The sequence below is a fragment of the Desmodus rotundus genome, chromosome 5, assembly GCF_022682495.2.
Source record: "Desmodus rotundus isolate HL8 chromosome 5, HLdesRot8A.1, whole genome shotgun sequence".
In the NCBI taxonomy this organism is placed as follows: Eukaryota; Metazoa; Chordata; class Mammalia; order Chiroptera; family Phyllostomidae; genus Desmodus; species Desmodus rotundus.
The window spans coordinates 121,254,000-121,277,662 of NC_071391.1; the positions used below are offsets into that span (position 1 = coordinate 121,254,000).

General features: G+C 37.6%; 1 long non-coding RNA gene across 2 annotated transcripts in view; it reads right to left on the reverse strand.

The window, feature by feature from the left end:
* LOC123478956 (uncharacterized) overlaps positions 1-23,663 on the reverse strand; it is a 554,890-nt gene that overhangs the window by 323,514 nt on the left and 207,713 nt on the right. For both annotated transcript variants that reach the window (XR_008427024.1, XR_006654396.2), the window contains one exon: positions 12,875-12,984. This is a non-coding gene — a long non-coding RNA (uncharacterized lncRNA). The remainder of the gene's footprint in view (positions 1-12,874; positions 12,985-23,663) is intronic.

The following is a 23,663-nucleotide window of genomic DNA, read 5'->3' on the forward strand; positions in this document are numbered from 1 at the left end:
GAAATTCTGTACTGTTTTCCATAGTGGCTATACCAGTTTATACTCCCAGCAGAAATGAATGAGGATTCCTTTTTCTTCACTACCTCTCCAACACTTGTTATTACTTATCTTGTTGGTAATAGCCATTCTAACAGGTGTGAGGTGCTATCTCACTGTAGTTTACCACCAACAAAACAAAAAGGCAACCAAGCAAATGGGAGAAAATATTTGCAAACAGCAGCTCCAACAAGGGCTTAATATCCAAAATATATAAAGAGCTCATACAACTCAACACCAAACAAACAATCCAATTAAAAAATGGGCAGAGGACTTGAACAGACACTTCCCCCAAGAATACATAGAAATGGCCTACAGATAGATGAAAAGAAGCTCAACTTCACCAGCTATTATGGAAACAAATCAAAATGACTAGGACTTCAATCCCTCCTATTAGCTATATGATAATCGATGAGTTTATTCTACCTTGCCCTTTCCCATTTATCCTCACTTTTTTTGTTTTAGTTGTGTCAATTCTACGTTATGAGAACATGAAACGTTCACATACTGCCACCTTCCCCCCTTGCCGCCACCTTTCTTTTGGTCTTAGATGTACAGTAAATATATTAAGTGTCCAACATCACTCCATTTACTGAGTTATCTTCAATCATCTCTTGGTTTAATGAAGCTTATCCTCTCTGGTAGGTTCCACAGGAAGGTTTAGAAGTTCAGTATTTCTTAAGTTCTTCATGCTTTAGAGAATTATTTCTCTATAGCCTTGATACTTGAAGAATAACTTCAAAGAATATCAAATCCTTAAATTATATTTTTTCCTTGGGTTTTGTAAATGGCTTCATCTTTTTGCCAACCTCAAGAATTTTCCTTAAGTCTAATAGTTTCCTAGGATATGTCTCAGAGGTGACAATCCATGGTCAGTTTTCCAGGTACACAGTAGGTAGGCCTTTCCAATATGTAAGCGTAAGTATATTTTTTAATTCACATAATTTTTATTGAATTATAGTTTTAAATATTAGTTCCATTATATTATTTTCTTTTTGACTTCCTTGGGGACCATAATCACATGTATGTTGGATTCTCCTTATCTTCTACATCTAATTCTTTCTCATCCATTTACCTTCCTTATTTGGTTTTTCTACTGTTGGTTATTCCCATGACTCTCCATGTTTTCAATACATCTATCCTCTCCTCACTAAGCAGTAATTTTGTCTTCATTTCTGAAATGATTTTCTAAATTTTTTTGTACCTTTTTTTCTGAGTGTATTTGATCAACATTTATCTCACATCTTCTCTTTTTCTGTTTTTGGTCATTTCCATCCTAAGTTTGTTTTTCAATTTCTGATTCAAAGTGTTCTTTCATATGTAAAACTACTTGTTTAATCATATGTAATGAATGTTGAAATGTATTTCAGTTGTCCTCTGCGTTGTGGTTGTTTTCCTAGCTGTGTAAGAAGGAAGAAATATTTTTACCTTATGAAAAACTTGGATTTTCACTTCTAATTTCCCTTTTAAAGTAGCTTTGTGTGGGTGTTTTTTGACATTTTATGTTCAATTTTAAGTGTTTTGAATTTTCCCTAACCATAAATAACAGGTGTTTCTCCATGGAAAGAGGGTGAAGTGAAGGTCTGGCATGGATTAAAGGTTTCTTTAGTAAAGATCATCCTGTTCTGTTAGTACAGAACAGTGGAGTTTCTTTAAAACGTGTACCTTTGGGGGATGGTTGTATTTCCTACGACTCAGTAATACTCTTTTACTTAAGGTACTTATTTTTCATATCTGTTTGCTCCTATATTTCTTTCTAAATTACCTCCTGGTATCCCAGAATTGGTGCCTTCTGAAGCTGGTCCTCTCTGGTCACATAAATTTTCAAGCATTTTTCCTTTGATTCCCCAGTGCCAAGATCTCCCATACACTAAGGCTCACCTTGATTCCTGTACTTGTACTCTCAAAGAGGGAACCTTTGTTCAGGGGGTAATTTATTTTTTATTCCTGCTAGTGGTATAATTACAAATAACTGTCACTTGTCATTATAACAAATAGCTTCCATTGATGTTTAGTTGCCATTGTTTTTTATTCCAACATTTTGAAAAACAGAAGATTGTTTTTTGATATTGAGTTTTATGAGGGCTTTAAAAATTTTGGTTATTAACCCCTTACCAGATATATTGGTGTATATGTTCTCCCATTCTGTGGGTTGTCTTTTTATTTTATTGATGTTTTCTTTTACTGTGCAAAAACTTTTTAGTGTGATGTGGTTCCATTTATTTATTTTTTCTTTTGTTTCCCTTGCCTGGGGAGATATATCTGATAAAATATTGTATGAGTAATGTCCGAAATTTTGCTGCCTGTGTTTTCTTCTACAATTTTTATGGTTTCAGGTCTAACATTTAAGTCTTTAATCCATTTTGAATTTATTCTTGTGTGTGGTGTAAAAAGCTGTTCTAGTTTCATTTTGCTGCATGTATCTGACCAATTTTCCCAAAATCACTTATTGAATAAACTAGTTTTATCACTGTATATACTTGCTTCCTATGTCAAATATTAATTGACTCTAAAGGTATGGGTTTATTTCTGGGCTCTCTATTCTGTTACATTGATCTATGTGTCTGTTTTTATGTCAGCACTAGCCTGTTTTGTTACTATGGCCTTAGAGTATAGTTTGATATTAGGTAGTATGATTCCTCCAGCTTTGTTCTTCTTTCTCAGAATCACTGTTGCTAAGTGGGGCCTTTTGTGGTTCCATATAAATTTTTGAAGTACTTGTTCTAGTTCTGTGAAATAATATCATTGGAATCTTGATAGGAATTGTGTTGAATCTCTAAATTGCTTTGGGGAGACAAACTACCCAATCAAAAAATGGGCAAAAGACTTGCATAGACACTTCTCCAAAGAGGACATACAGATGGCCCATAGGTATATGAAAAGATGCTCAACATCATGAGCCATCAGAGAAATGCAAATTAGAACCACAATGAGATATCATCTCACACCTGTCAGAATGGCTATCATCAATGAATCAACAAACAAGTGCTGGTGAAGGTGTGGAGAGAAGGGAATCCTCATGCCTGTTGGTGGGAATGCAAACTGGTGCAGCCACTGTAGAAAGCAGTATGGAGACACCTCAAGCTGTGGGGAGGGGGATATAAGGGGACTGAAAGGTAATGAAAAAACTACAATAAAGATTAAATCAAAAATAAACAAATTTTAAAAATAATAAAAGAATTGAACCGGACCTGCCTTTTGACCCAGTGATCCCACTTCTGGGAATATACCCAAATGAATCCAAAACACTATTCCAAAAGAACATACGCATCCTTATGTTCATTGCAGTGTTACTTATAATCCCCAAGATATGGGAGCAGCCTAAGTGTCCATCAGTAGACGAGTGGATAAAACAACTATTGGACATTTACACAATAGAATACTACTCAGCTGTAAAACAGAAGAAAATTTTACCCTTTGTGACAGCATGAATGGACCTGGAGAACATTATGCCAAGTGAAATAAGCCACTCAGAGAAAAACAAATACCATATGATTTCACTCATGTGTGGAATCTAATGGACAGACTGAACTAAGAAAATAAAGACAGACTCATTGGATGACAGCTTTTGTGGGGGAGGGGAGGGGATAGAGGGACTGAGCGAAAAAGAAAGAGGACTCATGGACATGGATAACAGTGTGGTGGTCACTGGGGGGATGTGGGTGCAAGGGAACTAAATGGTAGTGGAAAAAATGCAATAAAATATTATAATTTACAAATAGAAAAAAGATAAAGGGAACAGCTAAAACTCCATAAAAGTAATATTTGGTTTTAAAGTTACACAATCGTTGAGCCAAGATATTTTTAGTGAAATTAGTTCCATCACACCAAAGGTGCAAACCCAAGTTCTGGAGCATTAGCAGATGTATGTGGTGATGTGCCAAATAACTGAGAAAAAAAAAAGATTTCCATACCTAAATGGCCAAGCAATTCCTAACTCCCTCTACTTCTCTTTATTTAATCATCGCGACTGAGACAGATTTGCATTTCAGCTGTGGATTATCATCTCATTTTCCTTACAGACTTCAAACAAGGAGTGACATTGTAAAAATGTGTAATTCTGAGATTTGATGAAATTGACTTGAAGATGTATATTTCTGTCTTAATATTAACAAGGCTGTACTTTTTTTAAGATGTCATAAAAAATAGATATCATTTACTGAGTACCTGTTTATAAATCAGAAACATAACGCATGATGTTTATCTTCAGAGAGGTTTAATCCAGTTGGAAATGAGGCAAAGCCACGCGATAAACCAATTATATTGTGAATCAATGAACTGCATGGTAGAGAGTGTGCACATTTTCTAAGGTCACAAAAGAAGGCACTTAAGGTTTACACTCTCGTGACGCTGGACGCATTCACACAGATCTAAAATGTAAATTGCACCTCAAAAGTATCAAATGTGTTACGGGCACATGTATCTAGGTATGTCTGGTTATATCATGTGTTTTATCAGAAAGGAAAAAAATTAGGTTCCCTTGATGAGAGAAAGAAATACTATGAAGGCAATTTGCATCATTTCCAAACAAATCTCGGAGCCATGACGACTGGGATACATTAGGATACTATTTTCTTCCCACCACTTAATCTTCAATGACTTAAGGCTCTGTGAAGCCATCTGCACAACCTCACTCTCCACTAGTGGAGAGGGAACTAGTCAGAAAGGAAGATTATCTATAAATCCCTTAAAATAAGACATTACCCTGCCAATACAGTCTAATGCAGGGCTACCGTGCCAGCCAGAAACTTTTAGAAATCTCAACCAATCATAGAGCTCCAATTATGAAGACATTACCTTCATTTCCTCTGCAAACCTTGTCCTTAGATTTTCTATACACAATGTTGTATAGTCATTCCAAAAAAACTGCCTAATTTGGTCTAATTCTGAAAGATAAAGCCTCCATAACTTCAGCTAAGTGGAAAACTGAAGCTATTATGAGGATAATTCAGTTGTTGCTGTGAGGTGGTAAGTGACTCCAGGTTAGCCTGAGCAATGATGGGAACAAAGTAGGTCGGGGTGCTCGTTCTCCCCAAAGGAGATAATCGAGTATTAGAACATAATAAATTGCCTTTAGTATGAATTAGGGCCTTATTATCTTTTAATTCCACACAGAGGATATTTTTATTCTGCACTTAATCTTATTATAAGTGCCCACACCAGAACTCCCAATCAAATCTCTACTCTCACATGCACAGAAGGGAGAGAAAAAGCAAACATAATCTGTCTTAGTTACTAATACATCTAAGGTTGGCCAAGCCAAGAAGAAAACACTTGGGAGATCTTTTCAGAACTGGCCTCAACAGTTCTAATGTCAAATTAAGGCAATGCTTTGCAATCTCTCCAACAAATTTGGACTACCCAAAAGGGTGCAGATGGGGGGAGGGGGGGGAGAGAGAGAGAGAGAGAGAGAGAGAGAGAGAGGGAGAGAGAGAGAGAAGAGAGAAGGGGGGAAGCAAAGAGGGGAGGGGAGGGGAGGGGAGGGAGAAAGGGAGAGAGAGAAGTTCAGGATTAAAGACTTTAAGAAAACTGAACTAACAAGCAAAATAGAGACAGCCTATAGAGAGCAGGCTGACAGCCCTGGTGGGGGTTGGGAGAGCAGAGCAGGAATCAAGCAGAAAAGAAAAAGAACTCAAGGACAGGACAATGGTGTGGTGATTGCAGGGTGGAGTTGGGTGGGTGTAGGTGGAAGATGGTATAAGGGGAATAAATGGTAATGGGAAAAAATACAATTAAAAAAAGCACCTGCTTAAAAGAGAGAGAGAGAAAGGGGGGTAGAGAGAGAGAGAGAGAGACTGAGACCTTGCTGCCTCATTGAACATTCTCCAACCCTTTGTAAAAACATGCATCATTTTCCCTTCTGCCCTAGAGGAGGTGGGCTGCCCCTCCTATCTGCATCCTAACCTCTTCACACCCACCTCCTCAGGGCAGCATCCCATCAGATTTTTCCTCTCCTTCCCTCTTACTGGCCCTTTCCAATCAGCATACAAATGGGTGCACACAACTCTAAGCTTTCACTTGTTTCATAAACGTGTTTGTTGAAATAGGGTACATAGAGAAAAGTACACAAGGCACAGAAGAGAAATTTCCAGAGTGAACCCACCTGTGTAACTGCCATCCAGATCAACAAGTAGAATGTTACAGGCACCCTAGAAGCCTCCATTGTCCTCCCACGAGTCATTCCTTCTCTCGAAGGTAACCACTGTCCTGACCTCTAATACCATTGGTTAATTTTGCTTACTTTAACATTTTCTCTAAATTGAATTAACCCATGTATTCTTTCTTGTGTCTGGCTTCTTGGACCAATATCATGTTTATGAAGTGTATCCATGTACGCTTGTGTATGGTTTTGTCCAATCATTCCCATTGCTACCTAGTACCCTATGCATAAATAAACTACATTTTATTCCATGGTTGATACAGACTTGTGTTGTTTGATACTCTCTGCTTTCCTCTTTTCTAGCAGATGGTGTCCATTGCAGGTGTTTAATAAAATATTGCAACCATAAAAAGCAGTAACTCAGAGCAACTTAGTGATAAGGATGGTGTTTTCTCTAGTTTCTGTAAAATGCCTCATTTAATGCCCTGCACCCAGAGGCACCCATTATCTAGAAAGTAGTGATCACAATCTTCAGGAAAATATGGGATCATGAAGCTTATGGTAAGCACGCTTTCAAGTTCACTGCTGCTGGGTAACGTAAGTAAATAACGTAAAGCACTTACAAAAACCAACTCCAGGTTGAAGAACATTTCAGTGGAGGTGGTTCGTGGACTTCCTCTCTAGTCTCAGGACTTTCAGGAGCTAATACTCACCCATAAGAAACACTCCTTCTTTATGTTTTTTTCTTTCTTTTTATTTTTTCTCTTCTACATTTTTCCTTAGAATAATCTTTTACTTCCTTCTATTACCATATTCCTTTATGAACTTAATGTTTTATCAGGTACCAGGCATCCTGTCCCCTAAACAGTGGAGAACAAAATCAACTCAGAGTTCTGCTCTCATAGTGCTTACAGGCTACAGGGGAAACAGAGTCGTTAAACAAATAATCACACACACACAAATTGAAAAGCAGAACACTGTGGCACGTTTTAGAAAAAAATACAGATATCTATAGGAAGCATCAGAGTCAACAAAACTATAAATGAAGGCTGCCCCGAAGGACTGATGTTAGACCTGGGACCTAAAGATGAAGGCGGTCCATAAGCTAAAGGGAAATGAAGCAGGAAAAAAGCTGAGAACGTCGCAAGTAGGGAAATGTCATATGCAAAAAAAAAAAAAAAAAAAAAAAAGGCTTTGAGGCCGAAAGGAGCATGGCATACTCAAAGAACTAAATTAAAAATAAAATGAATCCTGAGTACAATTTCCTACTAAGTACAACTTTTCAAAGATAGGGATGAATGGGATTTTGGTAGAAGACACAATGAATTGGAAATCTATAATTATAAATTGAATTCTAGTTCTTCCTCTCAATTTGTTGTATGACTCTGGTAAAGCACAGCCTTTGTGAACTTATCTTTCTGAATCTGTAAACTTGATTAAACTAATTTTTCTCTGTAATTCTCAGAATGTATTACAATTTAAAAATTAATAGGTAACTATCCTGGACCAATGTTAAGTATGATTATTGACTATATTAGTTCTCAATGATTTTCAATTAAAAGTAACCTCACTGAATTTTAATGTCCGTATAACCTTCCTCAGAGCAGCAAATAAAGATTCATAAACCAATCTACAGATCAAAGAGACTTTTTACTGACAGCCAATATTTTCCTATTTTATTTTAAGGTGAACTGCTAACCTTGCATCATAAGTAATCAACATGAGAACATAAGAATGAGTCATAAAAAATTTAATTTAACAGGAACTACCATAAAGGACACATGGACAAAACCAAGGGGGAGGGTCTAGGTGGGGGAGGGAGGTGGGTTCAGCTGGGGTGGGGTGGAGGGATGGGGAGAAAAGGCATACAACTGTAATTGAATAACAATAAAAATTTAAATTAAAAAAAAATTAATGTATTTATTAGTGATCAAAGTTGTAATTTGGTGAGAGACAAAGTTGAATAGTGGATAGATATTGAATTATCACTGTGAATTAAGCGACTTTATCACTGAAAGAAACTGGGAAAATCAATTCACTTAGGTGAAAAATAGAGGCAGAAAATCAAGTTCGGAAGGGGACGATACAGTGAATTTACTTTAATGCAAGTGTAATCGGGGACCAGTGGAGGCCCAAATTGGGTCTACTCTACTCTAGAGCTTCCGAGTAGGAAGTGAGAGACATAGGATTAGAGCTGCTTGATAGGACTAGACTAGAGTTATTAATTCGGACTCATCAGTACACAGGTTACATTCCTGAAAGTTACAACTTCAGGAATGAAAATATTGTCCATTCCCTCACTTCAGAAGAAGACAAAGATGTTCTAATCCACTTTGGTTAATTTATGCAAGTGGAAAAATAAGTAAATCAAATTCACTTCAAAAGTGAATACATAAATACAAGTTTTAAAAGAGACAAAGGAATAAATTTTAAAGTGGATAAAATACCATTGAAGGAATCGGAGAACATCTAGTTCGGGTGAGACTTTGTTTCGTGCAAATGCCAGGGTGGTGACAGCTAACACAATACGGGACACAAGACGGAGAGTGTGTGGCAAAGGCAGTAGAAGCTGTCCACTTCCTTGGCACTGTGCTAATTAATGTCTATGGCTTATAACCCACAGCATTTCTGGGTAAAGAAAGCAAGAAAAAGTTGTCTCAGTAAGCAAACAGGAGCTATACGCACTCAACAATTTTTTGGATTAGACTCATCACTACCCTAGACTTGCTTATTCTAGGCTTTTTGCATATACAGCAAAATTTGTAGACTCATTGATACTGCTTCTTATTCTAAGTAACCTCTGTTGAATGCATGTTTTACTTGCTTAAATACAGGCGCGTTTACTGGATAGTTCACAGTCTGGCAAAACTGGTGCTAAGTGTGTTAATTTCACTAATAGTTCCTGAAGTCATCGAATGCGCAACGGAGTGTCCCGGGTATTGAGACTGGGGCTAACTTTGTGGCAGCCAGGTCCCTGCCTCCATGGAGCATGTATTCTATTGGATTAGTTTTACCTGTGAGTAAACTGAGTTTTAATATTGTGTATCTGAATAGCATTTATCTCAAGCTTCACCAGAGTATTTTAAAAGCACAACTTAAACAATATTTTTTTTCTTAAAGACTTTATTTTTTTATTTTTAGAGAAGGGAAGGAGGGAGAAAAAGAGAGAGAAACATCAGTGTAGTGGGAAATTGGGGAATGGGATGAGGTAGACACACCAGGTTACAAATCTGAAATATTTGTGTAAATATTTATATAAAGTTTTCTGATCTGAGGAGTCTCAGCGCACTGTCCCAACGCCGAGATCGCCGGTTCCATACTACGGCCAATGGTAGCTACCATAGAACGTTAGGAACTGTAGCAGAGCTGTCAGAAGGAAAATTGGCCAAACCCAGTCTCAGAATCTAAAGAGAAGCTTAACGATGTTCAGAAGCTCATTCTAACGTAGAACACAATCCAAAACGGAGCTGAAAAACGAGATCCATAGCACACAGGACACTTCTGTGCAGTGTCCTAGAACTAACGGTCCCGATACCACTCTGAATTCACTTTAACAGTTAGTTTCCTCTATTTACACATTTGATTACAGTAATGTTGTTAGTCCATGATGATGATAATAGTATAATGTCCAAAGGGTAGAAAAATTTATGTACTAAATTTTATATATATATATATATATATATATATATGCATATATATATACACACACACGATTATAGGAGATATATTAAATTAGATATAGTAAATAAGATATATACATATATATCTTTTAATCTATCAGAATAAAAAAAGATACTCCAAACCAACCATAAAATTATTTTCAAACTAGCTAAACCCTACCATGATGAAAAGGGACAAGTAAATATTTGGGTTAACTAGTGAGACACCAGGCCTGTGCGAACTCTCTATATGTGGACAGATTGTTTAAAGAACACCCGAAGTGAAGTGAGACTGTATTCACTGGACCCCAAGACTGTGAGGCACTTGAGACGACTTCATAGTGAGAGGGCATAGCGGAGGGGCAGAAATGAAAAACTGCCACTTTGTTTGTAAACTTTCTCACACTAGATGAAAATAAATAGTGTAAACTGTTTCCCCCGCGACACTGTGGGTACGACCCTTCCCTAGGGCCAATTCTCTTTTCTGATTTTGATGCACTAAGCGATTTGCCAAGTAATTAATTCTTCCATTAGCTACTCCTCTGTATACATTAAACAACATGACATTCTTGAAAATGACTATCCTTGGCTGGCTATTTCCCCTCTTGTCCATAAGGTGAAAACCCTAAAGCATTTTTTAAGTAATAAAAGGATAAAATCAGCAATTTGTTATCATTAAAACATCCAAAATATTTTTGTTAGAACACAACATGCCTTTGCTACAGCTTGTCTCAAGTTCAGAAGTTTAAAATTTTGGTAATAAAACAGAGATCTCCGGCAAATTTCCTGGGGATGCACTTTATTAAGGACACTGGAAGTGCCAAATTGTACCACATACTTAAGTACCAGGAAATAACACAGCTTCCCTGGGGCACCCAGTATCCCCACCACCACCACCATCCAGGTAATTCCATCTCCAAACTTCACAGTGCCAATTAGAGCTACTCAAAGATGTTGCAGCAGCCCATGAGAAATGTCTTTTGGCCACCATCTAAAAGGAAAGGAGAGAGGACTTGTCCTAAATTATTTCATCAATGTCTCCCAGCAATACAAAGCACAATCTGCGCTTTTGTCTGCTCTCTTCGGAGAGAGCTCTCTAATCGCTGAATTTTCTGCTTCATAGCACTGTTGAAAAGTTTGTCAAGGTAGCAAAGTAAAATGAATGGTTATCTGTGGAAACCAGCTCTGGGTTCCTCCTCTCCCTGATGTATTAGATGAAGCAGCATCAATAAGTGCTTTGTCAGTTGAGGGAACATCAAAGAATGTCCTTATTAATATTTCATTTGTGTTCTCCAATGTTTCCAGAATGACATTCTCTAAATCGTATTGCAACAGAAGTCCTTTTTAAAAGTCCACTTTATGTCTTTCAGTATAATCTGGAAATATTTTCCCTCAATGTTCGGATCATGAAAAGTCTTTTATGGAGGGAAGAGGAGTGTATACAAGCCGAATGTCCTATGTGACACCAGTGTAGCACAGACTCTCAGATGGAACTCATCTGACCCCAGAGCAAGGAACCCCAGCGTGAATATGGAATGTGGGGAGAGAAGATTTTTTCCAAGATCATATTTTAAATGTGGCTTCAGGAAAACAGATCTCCACCCCTTCTTCCTGACCACCCCACTTCCCCAGGTGTGCCAGGCAGGCTGTACACACGGTCGCTAATGCGACAGGGGAGCCTTTGTGTCTGCACTTCCATATTGTTCAGGGCGACAGTAATTCAAGAAACATTAGTTTACATTTCTGAAGCAGTCCTAGAGAGGGATATTTTTAAACACTGGAAATACATACTTAAATATTCTGAACTTAATCATACTAGGACTCATGTTGGCAGCAGATAAAATCAGTCCACACCACTTTCGTTGGAGGGAATTAAAACACTGGCATCACCAGCCCAACCAATACATTTTTGGTCTTGAGTCACTGATTTGCTCGAAGTCTAGAATATTTACACTGGGTGTATGAACAAGATAAATGAAGAAGCAGCTGCATGTACGGGCCAACAAACATCAATAATTTAATTATTTCCCTCCACAGCAGATAGAGAGAAATAACGCATAGGGCCAGCGGGAACATTAAAATAAGCTTTTGTTTCTTGGCTAATAAATCTAATGAAAATACCTCACCTCTGCCAGGGCACTATTCCTAAAAAAGCTTTCCCAAGCCCAAGTAAGTTTGACACTCCTTCAAATTTCATGGTCTAATCATGTGCAAAGACTCTTCTATAATTCTGTAATTCTCCAGTGAGGGACAGGGAAAAACACTTTTCTTTGGTCTGTAAAGAACGAAGGTCTAACCCAACTTAGGGATCGGTTGTAGAGGAGATCTCCAAGTTTTTCCACTTAGCTATTTGTACATCGCTATACAAAGTCTGTAATACTATCTCCGTCCTTGGGAACAGCTAAAAGACTTTCCAAAGACCATAAATATCAGTTGGGTAAATTTGTATTCACAGAAGTAAAAGAAAATGGAAATGGATTTGAGAAGCATAACAACATCTGCTAGATTTGGAAACTATGATTTTCTTCAAGTCATTTTGTGTAATTCACATCCAACCTTAGAATAAAGATCCAATTTATTAAGTTGTGTTGTGGTTCCAGTTATATTTTATTCTTAGACTATAGCCAGTTTTACACATAAGTTTGCTAATCTGTGCAGATCTTTCTATTGATTTTAAGAAAAATTAAATAATTTTAGTTTGGTATTTTTTTTTGGAAAATTTTTATGAGAAATTTCTAATTGTAAAAAAGCAAACAGCTCTTAAGCAGCCCATGGTTAAAAATATGACTTGAGGACCTCATATGAGTTTGAAGCTGAGCATGGGTGATCAGGTCTTGAGTGTCTCACCCAAGAATATCCAAGAGGAACCTTAGATTGTCACCAAAAATATGTACTGTATTCGTGTACTTGGTGTGAATGGTTAATGAGTGGTCTGTTCACAGGGTTTCTGCCCTCCCAAACTGTGACCAGATGGATTACACTCAGAAAGTGGGCGAAATTTCACTTCCAAGCTGTTCAGAGACCCTGAGAAGAGGACATGGCACGGGGGCCATATTGCCGGTTTCCAGTTCCAACTCACCCGTTTATGTGACCTTGGACAAATCCTGGTCTCTCTGAGCCCACCAGTTTTCTCCTCTGTGACACGTGAGTGATGTCTTACTGGGTTGCTGTGGAAGTCCAGTGTACAAGCTATAATAAAGGTGCCGTCTATTAAAGCCAGTAAGCAAACCATTCACTATTCAAGTAGATATTCAGAGATAATAACTGTCATGCCTTAATACAAAATATTAACAGATATACAAGGAACACTTCAAAATATAGTTAGATACTGCTCCCTCCTTTCTTTCTTTGCCTGTAGACATTTTTGCCTGATACACTGTTTTCATTGGTATCAATGTCAGTCAGAGCCTCAGAAATATGAAGGACTCTCAAAACTCAACAATAAGGAAACAATCAACCCAATTTAAAGTGGGCAAAAACTTGAACAAACACTTCACTAAAAAAGACACACAAATGGATGGCAAATAAATACATGAAAAAGCATTCAACGTCATTACAGAAATGCAAATTAAAACCAAAGTGAGATACCACTGTACACCTACAAGAATGACTAATATATTTTTAACTGAAATACCAAGTTTTGAGAAAGTGCAGAGCAACTGGAACTCTCATCCACTGCTAGCGAGAATACAAAATAGGAAAACTACTCTAAAAAAATAGGCAGTTTCTTTTAACTTTTTTGAAGTTATACATACACTTAGCAGCAACCCCATTCCTGGATTTACCTTAGAAACATGAAAACCTTATATTCACTCAATAATCTGTAGATAAATGTTTATAGTATCTCCACTCATAATCACCAAAACTGGAAACATCCCAAATGTAATTCATAAACAGTGGTACATCCATAAAGTACAATACTACTCAGCAATAACAAGAAACAAGCACTAATATAGACAACCAAGACATTATGCTGAGTGAAAGAAACTAGTCCCTAAAATTTATATTCCGTATGAGTCCATTCATGTGACATTGTCAAAAAGAAAAAACCACAGTTATTGGGAACAGGCCAGTGGCTGTTAGAGGTTGGCTGTGCCTGATGGTGTGACTCTGAGAGAATAGCCGAGGCTGTTTGGGGTAACGGAACTGTTCCGTGGACTGGCAGTGGTGACAGTTACACTGATCTACAATTGTGTTAAGACAATGGAACAGTACACAGGAAAATTCAATTATGTAGAAAATATTTTCAAATAAAATTTTAAAGTATACTGTGTAGCAGTCACTACTAGTAAAGACACTTTAAGATTCTTTATTCTGTACAAAATAAAATTCAATCTTCAAGCCAACCTTTCCTCTTTTAACTTCTTTTCCTTTCACATTTTTCATTGTTGTTCAATTACAGTTGTCTCTCTTTCCCCCACCACTCCCCCCCACCCCAGCCATCCCCATTTCTATCACTATGCTCATCTTCCCTCGGCCTATAATTATCAGCAGGCAGTTAATAAATATTTGTGTTGTCTCAGATTTTACATTAATATAAAAATGAAATATATATAATGTGAAAATTCAAACAGATATCTTATCTACACAATTCTAAATATTCAAATATCGTCAAACATCCAAGTGGGCAATCTTTTTCACTCCCTCTAAATATTTGGCACTTTTACCAACTTTGAAGAGTCTGTATAATTTCAGTTCCTAAAGCAAAATAGTTTTCCATGTTAAATGAATTAATACACTTATACCTCTTGGTGTCAGCAAAGATAGTCAATATTTTCAGTTTAATGTTCCCGAATTATTTATCATTGTATTTGAATGCTCAGCTCCAGGAAAGTCACAGTATTACTAATTCTCACTGATAACAATACTCTCTCAATATTTCTTAGTCCTTTATTTATTCCCTCTCTTTCTGTCTCTCTCTCTCTCTCTCTCTCTCTCTCTCTCTCTCTCTCTCTCTCTCTCTCTCTCCCTCTCACACACACACACACACACACACTAAACTTAAACTATTAAAGACACACACTAATCCTAAATCTGGTTTAAGGTAACATTTAGGGGGTATGCTTACCCTGCGCTCCCTCCTCCTACGTTTAGTGTCACTCTCACGATAGGTTTAAGTTCTAGCAGAGAGCCATCTTTATATCCCATGATTTTTTTTTAAGTTCCTCTCAAGGAGACATAACAAAGTGCAATGTGTAGACTGAACCCATGAATGATTACCAAAGAACCTTGACTGGAAAAACTGACAACTAAATAGAGATCTGAGTACTTTATATACTCACTATAATATATTCATGATAATTTTGCTGAGAACTGACTATATTTCACAACAATGTTGATTGGTTCAGGAATCGATAAGCAGTTAAGGGTAAATCTTTCAGCATAATAGCAGGGCCCACAGGGCCATATGAGACATAAGCAAGCAGAGAGTTCTCCCTATCTCCCTAAAATTGCACTCACACGCACATAAGTTTTTTCTTGAGACGGTATTCGAGGAAACTGGGCAGATAGCCTGACCTCAAATATTCATCCATCAATTTTCCAAGGCTTAAAATACCACTGCTAATTACCTGTCACTTTTAGTCTAGAGAAAATAACTATATAGAAAAGGCAAGAGCTTTGACTGCTATGCATGATAAGGAAATAATAAAAACTTGTATGTTTGAAACAATTCATGAACAAATCAATATAAGGTTCTATAGGAAAAGATCCATGCAGTAGGAAATCAAAGAGATGAGTGGAGGAGCATTAAAAGGCTTTTTAAAAGAGCTGAGACGTAGACTGAGCCCTCAGGACTGACACAGAGAGAATAAAAGGGAGTGCCTTCTCAGCTGGAAAGAGGGATTGAATGAAGGACAATGACAGATCTGGGAACAGAACTGTGAGGGGAAGCACAGAGCCCAGAAGAAGAGCCAGGACACTGTTGTAAACAGATGATTAAATTATCCTTGTTGCCTGTACTCGTCAGTACAGGAATATGATGTTAAATGCAGAAGTATATTAGCAGTGAGGGCTAAACAGAGGTCTCATGGGAGTTTTAAACCTCAGACTAAATGGTTGTTTTCTGAAATATAGTCTGGATACCATCTAACAGACCAGAGAATAAAGTGTTTTTTTTTTTTTCTCAAGCTCTAGGATGCTGGAAGGATTGCTATGTTATCTAGTGTACTAGTCTTAAATCACACACACACACACACACACACTCTCCTGGAAAACAAGGGGAAAAGACTAAACCCTTGTTTTAAAAAAGTAAATAAACATGTACTGTCTGCCATCTCTAAGCAACAGTAACTTTAAGTATATATATTCATGATATCTAAAGCAATGGAAATATTTATAGCAGAATTAAAACTGGGAATATTCCCAGGAGACTCCATCTGGTGTTGTTTCCCCACCCCACAAAAAAGACAGTATATTTTAGAATTCTCAAGGAGAAAGGTCAAGTGAGTATATCAGGTTAGGGAAAGGGAAAATATGCTTTTCCTTCTCATCTTGTTCCTTTCTTAGATAGCATTAGAGAAAAGTAACTGAAAATATTACTTAAAATTTGCTCAAGTAAAAGTATGTTATAATGATGAGCTATACCCAAAGTAGACTTGAGTTAAAGCCTGGTATTCCTCATGACAGTACTGAGCTTTATTTTTATTTTTTATTTTTTTGTCATTTAAATGTCCTCTTTTTTTTAACATTTTTTATTGTTGTTCAAGTACAGCTTTGTGCCCTTTCCTCTCACCCCTCCCCACCACCTCAACCCTCCCCTCCTCCCTCCGCTGTTTCTACCCCCCCTCATTATACTGTCCATGTGTCCTTTATAATAGTTCCTGCAAACCCTTCACATTTTTCCCCTATAATCCCCTCTCCTCTCCCCTCTGGTCACTGTCAGCCTGTTCTCAATTTCAGTGTCTTTGGTTATATTTTGCTTGCTTGTTCGTTTTGTTGATTAGGTTCCTGTTAAAGGTGAGATCATATAGTATTTGTCTTTCACCGCCTGGCTTATTTCACTTAGCATAATGCTTTCCAGTTCCATCCACGCTGTTGCAAAGGGTAGGAGCTCCTTCTTTCTTTCTGCTGCATAGAATTCCATTGTGTAAATGTACCACAATTTTTTGATCCATTCATTTACTGGTGGGCACTTAGGTTGCTTCCAGCACTTGGCTATTGAAAACTGTGCTGCAATGAACTTTGGGGTGCATAGGTTCTTTTGGATTGGTGTTTCAGAGTTCTTAGGATATAATCCTAGCAGTGGAATTACCAGGTCAAAAGGCAGTTCCATTTTTAGTTTTTTGAGGAAATTCCATACTGTTTTCCACAGAGGTTGCACCAGTCTGCAATCCCACCAACAGCACACTAGGGTTCCCTTTTCTCCACATCCTCTCCAACACTTGTTGTTTGTTGCTTTGTTTATGATGGCCATTCTTAATGGTGTGAGTGGTATCTCACTGTGGTTTTAATTTGCATCTCTCTGATAGCTAGCAATACTGAGCATCTTTTCATATGTCTCTAGACCCTCTGTATGTCCTCTTCGGAGAAGTGTCTGTTCAAGTCCTAGGCCCATTTTTTAATTGGGTTGCTTGTCTTCTTAAAGTGAAGTCGTGTGAGTTTTTCATATATTTTGGAGATCAAACCCTTGTCTGAGGTATCATTGGTAAATGTTTTCCATTACAGTTGGTTCTGTTTTCATTTTAATGCTGTTTTCTTTAGCCACGCAGAAGCTTTTTGTTTTCATGAGATCCCATTTGTTTATTCTTTCCTTTATGTCCCTTGCTCTAGGGGACATATCAGTGAAAATACTGCTGCATGGAATATCTGAGCTTTTCCTGCTTATGTTCTCCTCTAGGACTTTAACAGTGTCATGACTTAGGAGCTTTAAAGACAAACAGTTTCCACTAGTCAACTTTTGCCATCTAGCAACCCACTAAGACTTGCCATCAAAGACCTCAGAAACAACATAGCATGCATCTGGAGACAATTAATGAACTAAGATATTAGCTAGAAGAAAATGAGTTTTTCAAAGAAATTTAAGAATCCCAAAGAAATAAGCTTTATTAAAACCACTATGCTATAGAATAGCTGATTAGGTGAGTACTCATAAGACACCTGCAATGTAGTTATAATCTAAAATATTTATACTCCTTATGAAGTCATTACAGAATATATGAAGAGAAATAGCAGTATATAACAGTTGTCTATTGTGGTGTAACAAATAAACCTTCAACATTCAGGAGCTTAAAACATTTATTATCTCACAGACATCCAGGTGTGACAGGTAGTCCCTTTGTTTCACAGTATCTCATAGGCCGCAATCAAGGTTTTGCCCAGGGGTTGACTAGGGAAGGAGCATTTCCAAGATCACTTACATCATTGCTGGCAAGAATTACTTCTTCACATCTGCTGGCCAGAGGCTGCCCCTAGCGCCTTGTCCTATGGGCCTTGCCAGAGAGCAACTCACATGTGGCAGCTTGTTTTGTTAAACAAGCAAGTGAGAAGATGGAAGTTACGGGCTCTTATAACCTAATTCCTGAAGTGACATCCCATCACTTTGGCATCTTCTAGTGATAAGAAGTGAGTTACTAGGCCCAGTCTACAGATAAAGAAATGGCATTATTACACAGGGCATGAATATCATGAGGCAGAGGTCACTGAGATCTACTTTGGAAACTGTCCATGGCACAGAGTTTGGTAAGAAATTTAAAATGAATATCCGTGGGTTGGTGGCAGAAATCTACATATATATGAAAATTGAGGGTGGCATATCCCAGGTTTTTAAAAAGATTTTAATTATTTATTTTTAGAAAGAGGGGAAGGGAGAGACAAAGAGAGGGAGAGAAACATCAATGTGTGGTTGCCTTTCACATGGCCCCCACTTGGGACCTGGCCCACAATCCAGGCATGCGCCCTGACTGGGATTTGAACCAGCAACCCTCTGGTTCACAGCCCGTGCTCAATACACTGAGTACACCAGCCAGGGTACATATCCCAGTTTTTAGAAACTTGTATTATATATACCCCAGATCACCACATATTTGCCTATGAAGAATTAAATGCAAATTAACAAGTAGTCTTCTCACAATTATTAATGTTTCTGATTTTAGCATTGTCAATTTTTAATAAATCTCATGAAATGGCAAATGGAATTTACCTCACCAACCTACACCTAACTGGTTTAAACAATGCTTCTTTGTTTGAAATGTGGTTTTGCCTCGCACTGAAAATATGTTAGTTTCTGAATGTTGCAGATTATTAGAGCAATTAACTTTTTTAAAAATGACAACATGATTATATAATTATAAAACATTATTTTTATGTTTACTTAGACATACATTTTTTGCTCACTGTCCTTAGTACCCTCCCCATCTTTGTCAGGCCTCGATGTGGGTGGAGTATCCTCCCCACGCCCACTGACTTTGGGCGTGGCCTTGCCGTTGCTTGGACGAGTGAAATAACTGCATGCCAGCTCCAAGCACAAGCTTTAGAAGGCAGTTTGTGTTTCTATTTCCCTGTGAGTCTGCCCTCCACCCTGAAAAAAACGTGCTCCAATATCCTTGAGAACAGATCTGAGGAGGAGAACGCGTGGAGCAGACTGGCACCTGTCCTGAAGCCTGGAATTAAACCCAGCTGAGGCCAGAGAAGCTCTGCACGGCCACAAGCAATAGTTGAACCAATACACAGGAAATAACTGTTTCTTGTCATTTGACACTAAATGTTGAGACAGTTTATTTTACAGGAAAAGTTTACTGAAGCATTTTATATAATAATTTAAAAATCATAAATGTAAAAAATGAACAAGGTAGCCTTGATAGTAGCCGCAGATTGTAGAAGTGGATCATCCTCAATTTCGAAACCATCCATACTGACAGGCTGTTCTCCGTTCCAAACACCACTACTTATTATACTAAGTGTTATGTGATCTTGACCAAGTTCGTCTGTAATTTCCCCGAATAACCGTTTCCTCATAAGAATTCAGGGAAATAATAGATCTGAAAGCATCTGATACAGCCCTGGAATATAGTAGGTACAAACTAGTGTTTGCTTAATTTTCTGATAATTAAATTAACAGACATTTTTTAAAAATTAAATTTTATAAACTTAGTCAATTAAATTATATTAAAAACAAAAGTAAACCCTCAAAATTCATCACTTCATAATTATTCTATTATAAATGTATACTTTTACTTTTTACTGTAATCCATATTCTTGAGGTTATTACGTCTGTTGTAGCTCTATCCGGAAATACTGTAGAATGGTGTGTTACTGTACATCTTTTCCCAATCCCATGTACAACCACATCACAGCGGCAGTTTAAACTTGTCTGCAGAAATCAGCAAAGGCTCCAAACTGGGCTTCACTTACTGTCTCTTTGATTGTCAAAGGCTTCAGAAAGTGATATAGAATATGCTAATAATTTTAATAATGCTAATAACATGCTAATAAATGGATGTCAGCAGACATGAGCATGGTTACCAGAAGGAAAAGGGGACAGGGGATAGTGAAGGGTAAAGGGATTTGAGTGAATGGTGAGTGAAGGAGATCTGACTTTGGGTGGAAGGCACTCCATGCAATACAGAGACGATGTATCATAGAACTGGACACTTGAAACCTACATAATTTTATTGACCACTGTCACCCCAATGAATTTAAAATAAACTAAGATAAATAAATGCATGCCAGCTCAGTAGCCATCACATTGTGAACAGAACCAACAAAGAGAAAATATTCTTTTATTATTTGAAAGTCATTATCCAATTTAACAAAGTTGCTCATGCCATTAAAGAACAAGGGAGGTCCAACACACATCTTTGTTTCATTTTTACCCCGCTCAATAACATAAATGAAAATATTAACCAACATTCATCTTGGAAATAAGTCCACTTCTAAATATTGTCAGCAACTTTTTTGCTAAATCAGCTAGTAAACACTTATTCATAGTTTGATTTTGTCAAATCATGGATGAATTATAATCTTAGGTTGGCTATGGATACAAGAGTTAGGCAAAAATTAATGAAAGCATTCTGTGAGAATCAGTATTGTATATTTTATTATTATCTGTAAATTGTGTGCTACTTATCCTTTATGTCAGTAAAACTTACAATAAATGTACATTTTGCTCAGAGAGCCAGTCTAACATTTACTAACACACCACTGGGAAGGAAGAGCAAAACTCACCAGAAAATGACGAGGATTTTTTCAATGCCTTATCTGCTCTATTGGTTTGCTAGGTATGTAATTAGGTAACTCTCCAGGGGACCTGCGACGCCCAGACTCTTGCTTCCCTCAGCCCAAGCATTCTTCTATTCTCCCAGGGCAGACCTGCCATCCCAAATGACTTTACAGAAAGTTTGAAGCAACGGAAATAGGACCCAGAGAGCAAAACGAGATGTGCCTTTGCCCACAGATCGGTAGGTTTATTCTTTCTCCATACAATACATGGAAGAGAGTACATTTTGTGAGCTGTCCCCTCTGACTCTCATTCTCTTCCATGCTCTAATCCTCACATGCTTTTGCATCAATATTATGTTTATTAGTGTTTTACACAGCAAGCTGAATATCCCATTTTTATAAACATTTTTTCATGTAATTTTACCTCTTGTCATCTTATAGAAGTCACTCCTTCTATATTCCATTCAAATGGGACAGAATTTTACTAGAAGAACATTTAATTTAGGTTGCCCATCAGAAAACTGGCTCCCTGGCTTTGGAAACTACATTTCTATAAAGGCAGTGCTGTCTGTATTAGTCATCCACCACTGTAGGCTCATTGCAAGCTTAAGGTTAACTAAACTATTCCACATGACCTATTCAAAAGTTGGCTCTTCTCCATCTTGTACTTTGAGAACCTAAGATAGAAAGAGAAAAATTGAAATATAGAGGAATGCTAAGAACATTAAGGGAGAGAGCAAATATGAATACCAGATAACAAGATGCAAGAAATGTAACAAGAAACAAAGACCCTTTTACATTTAAATAACGCTAAGCAATCACAGTGGCACATCGCAGGACATAAGTGATAATTATAGTAACGACCCTGCATTGTTGAGGTTTTAAAAGGCAAGAAAATGTCACACTTTTTAGAAAGCTGTCTACCAAAATTATTTTAAAAACCATTTGTGCTACGCTAATCATTTTTATTAAAGCATAAAACCCCTTTACAAGTTCTTAGAAGCCCTCAAGTTTTGACATAATAGATTCTCTTCAAATGTTTGTTGAACAAATTAAAGGAGTGTACAAGCAAAACCTAGAAAACTTTGACATGGATGAACCATCCCAGTTAGTGATATTCTCATGTTACTCCTATGTTATAAGCAATCATTTACTGAACTCTTTCTACAAGCTAGTAACTTTACATATGACATTTCTAATCAATAGCAGCACTGAAGAAATATCATTATGCCTAATTTACAGAGGAGGAAACTCAGACACTGAAGATGTATGTAAACTACACAAGTTCACACAACGTGTAATTGGAAGAGCCAGAATTCTAAACCAGAGTTGTGGGATCCCAAAGCCTGAGCATTTTTTCCTATTTGATATTCTCCAAATAATGATGAGTGTACATGTCAATAACTATGCATTAAATTAATTTCATAATTAGTTTTGTGTAATTTTATTCCTATTTTAAACATTATTCATTTACACTTAACCTTTTCAGCATGGTCTAATCATATATTTATTAAAAAACAGAGAGGTGTTCTGGCCAAGATGGAGGCATAGGCAGAAACCCTTTGCTTCCTCACATAACCAAAATGAGGATAACAACCAATCTAAAATCAATAAACAACCAGAAGTGCCAGAAAATCAAACTGAATGGAGCTACGACAACCAAGGAATTAAAGAAACAGTCAACCAGAACAACCAGATGGGTAAGAAGCCTTGCTGAGGTGGCAGACAATGCCAGCAGGGCTGATGAATGGGAAACCAAGACTCAGAGCTGACTATGGACTATGGCAGTTGCCACAGAGTTCATTGGAAAGTGGGCTAGAGCACAGCAAGGGAGCTGCATTGTTCCCTCTGGTGCCTCCCCCACGGGCAGCATCCCAGGCAGCAAGGAGGGTTGCCCCACCCTGGTGACTACCTAAGGCCCACCCCCTTACCACTTAACAGGTGTGCTGAGACAAAGAAAGATGGCCCAAATGAAAGAACAGAGCAAAACTTCAGAAAGAGAGCTAAGTGAGGAGGACATAGCCAACCTATCTGATGGAGAATTTAAGGCCCTGGTAATCAAAATGCTCACAGATCTGATTGAGCTTGGTCACAAAATGAAAAAACAAAGGAAAGATACCCAAAATGAAATAAAGCAAAATACTCAGGGAACCAACAGTGACAGGAAGGAAACTGGGACTCAAAGCAATGATTTGGAACAAAAGGAAGAAATAAACATCCAACTGGAACAGAAGGAAGAAACAAGAATTCCAAAAAATGGAGAAAAGCTTAGGAATCTCTGGGACAACCTGAAATGTTCCAATATCTGAATTATAGGGGTGCCAGAAGAATAACAGCAGCAAGAAATTGAAAACTTATTTGAACTAATAACGAAGGAAAACTTCCCCAATATGGCAAAAGAAATAGACTTCCAGGAACTCCAGGAAGCCCAGAGTCCCAAAGAAGCTGGACCCAAAGAGGAACACACCAAGGCATATCATTATTAAGTTACCCAAGAGTAAAGATAAAGAGAGAATCTTAAAAGCAGCAAGAGAAAAGGAGACAGTTACCTACAAAGGAGTTCCCATAGGACTGTTAGCTGATTTCTCAAAAGAAACCATGCAGGCAAGAAGGGGCTGGAAAGAAGTATTTGAAGTCATGAAAGGCAAGGACCTACATCCAAGATTACTCTATCCAGCAAAGCTTTCATTTATAATGGATGGGCAGATAAA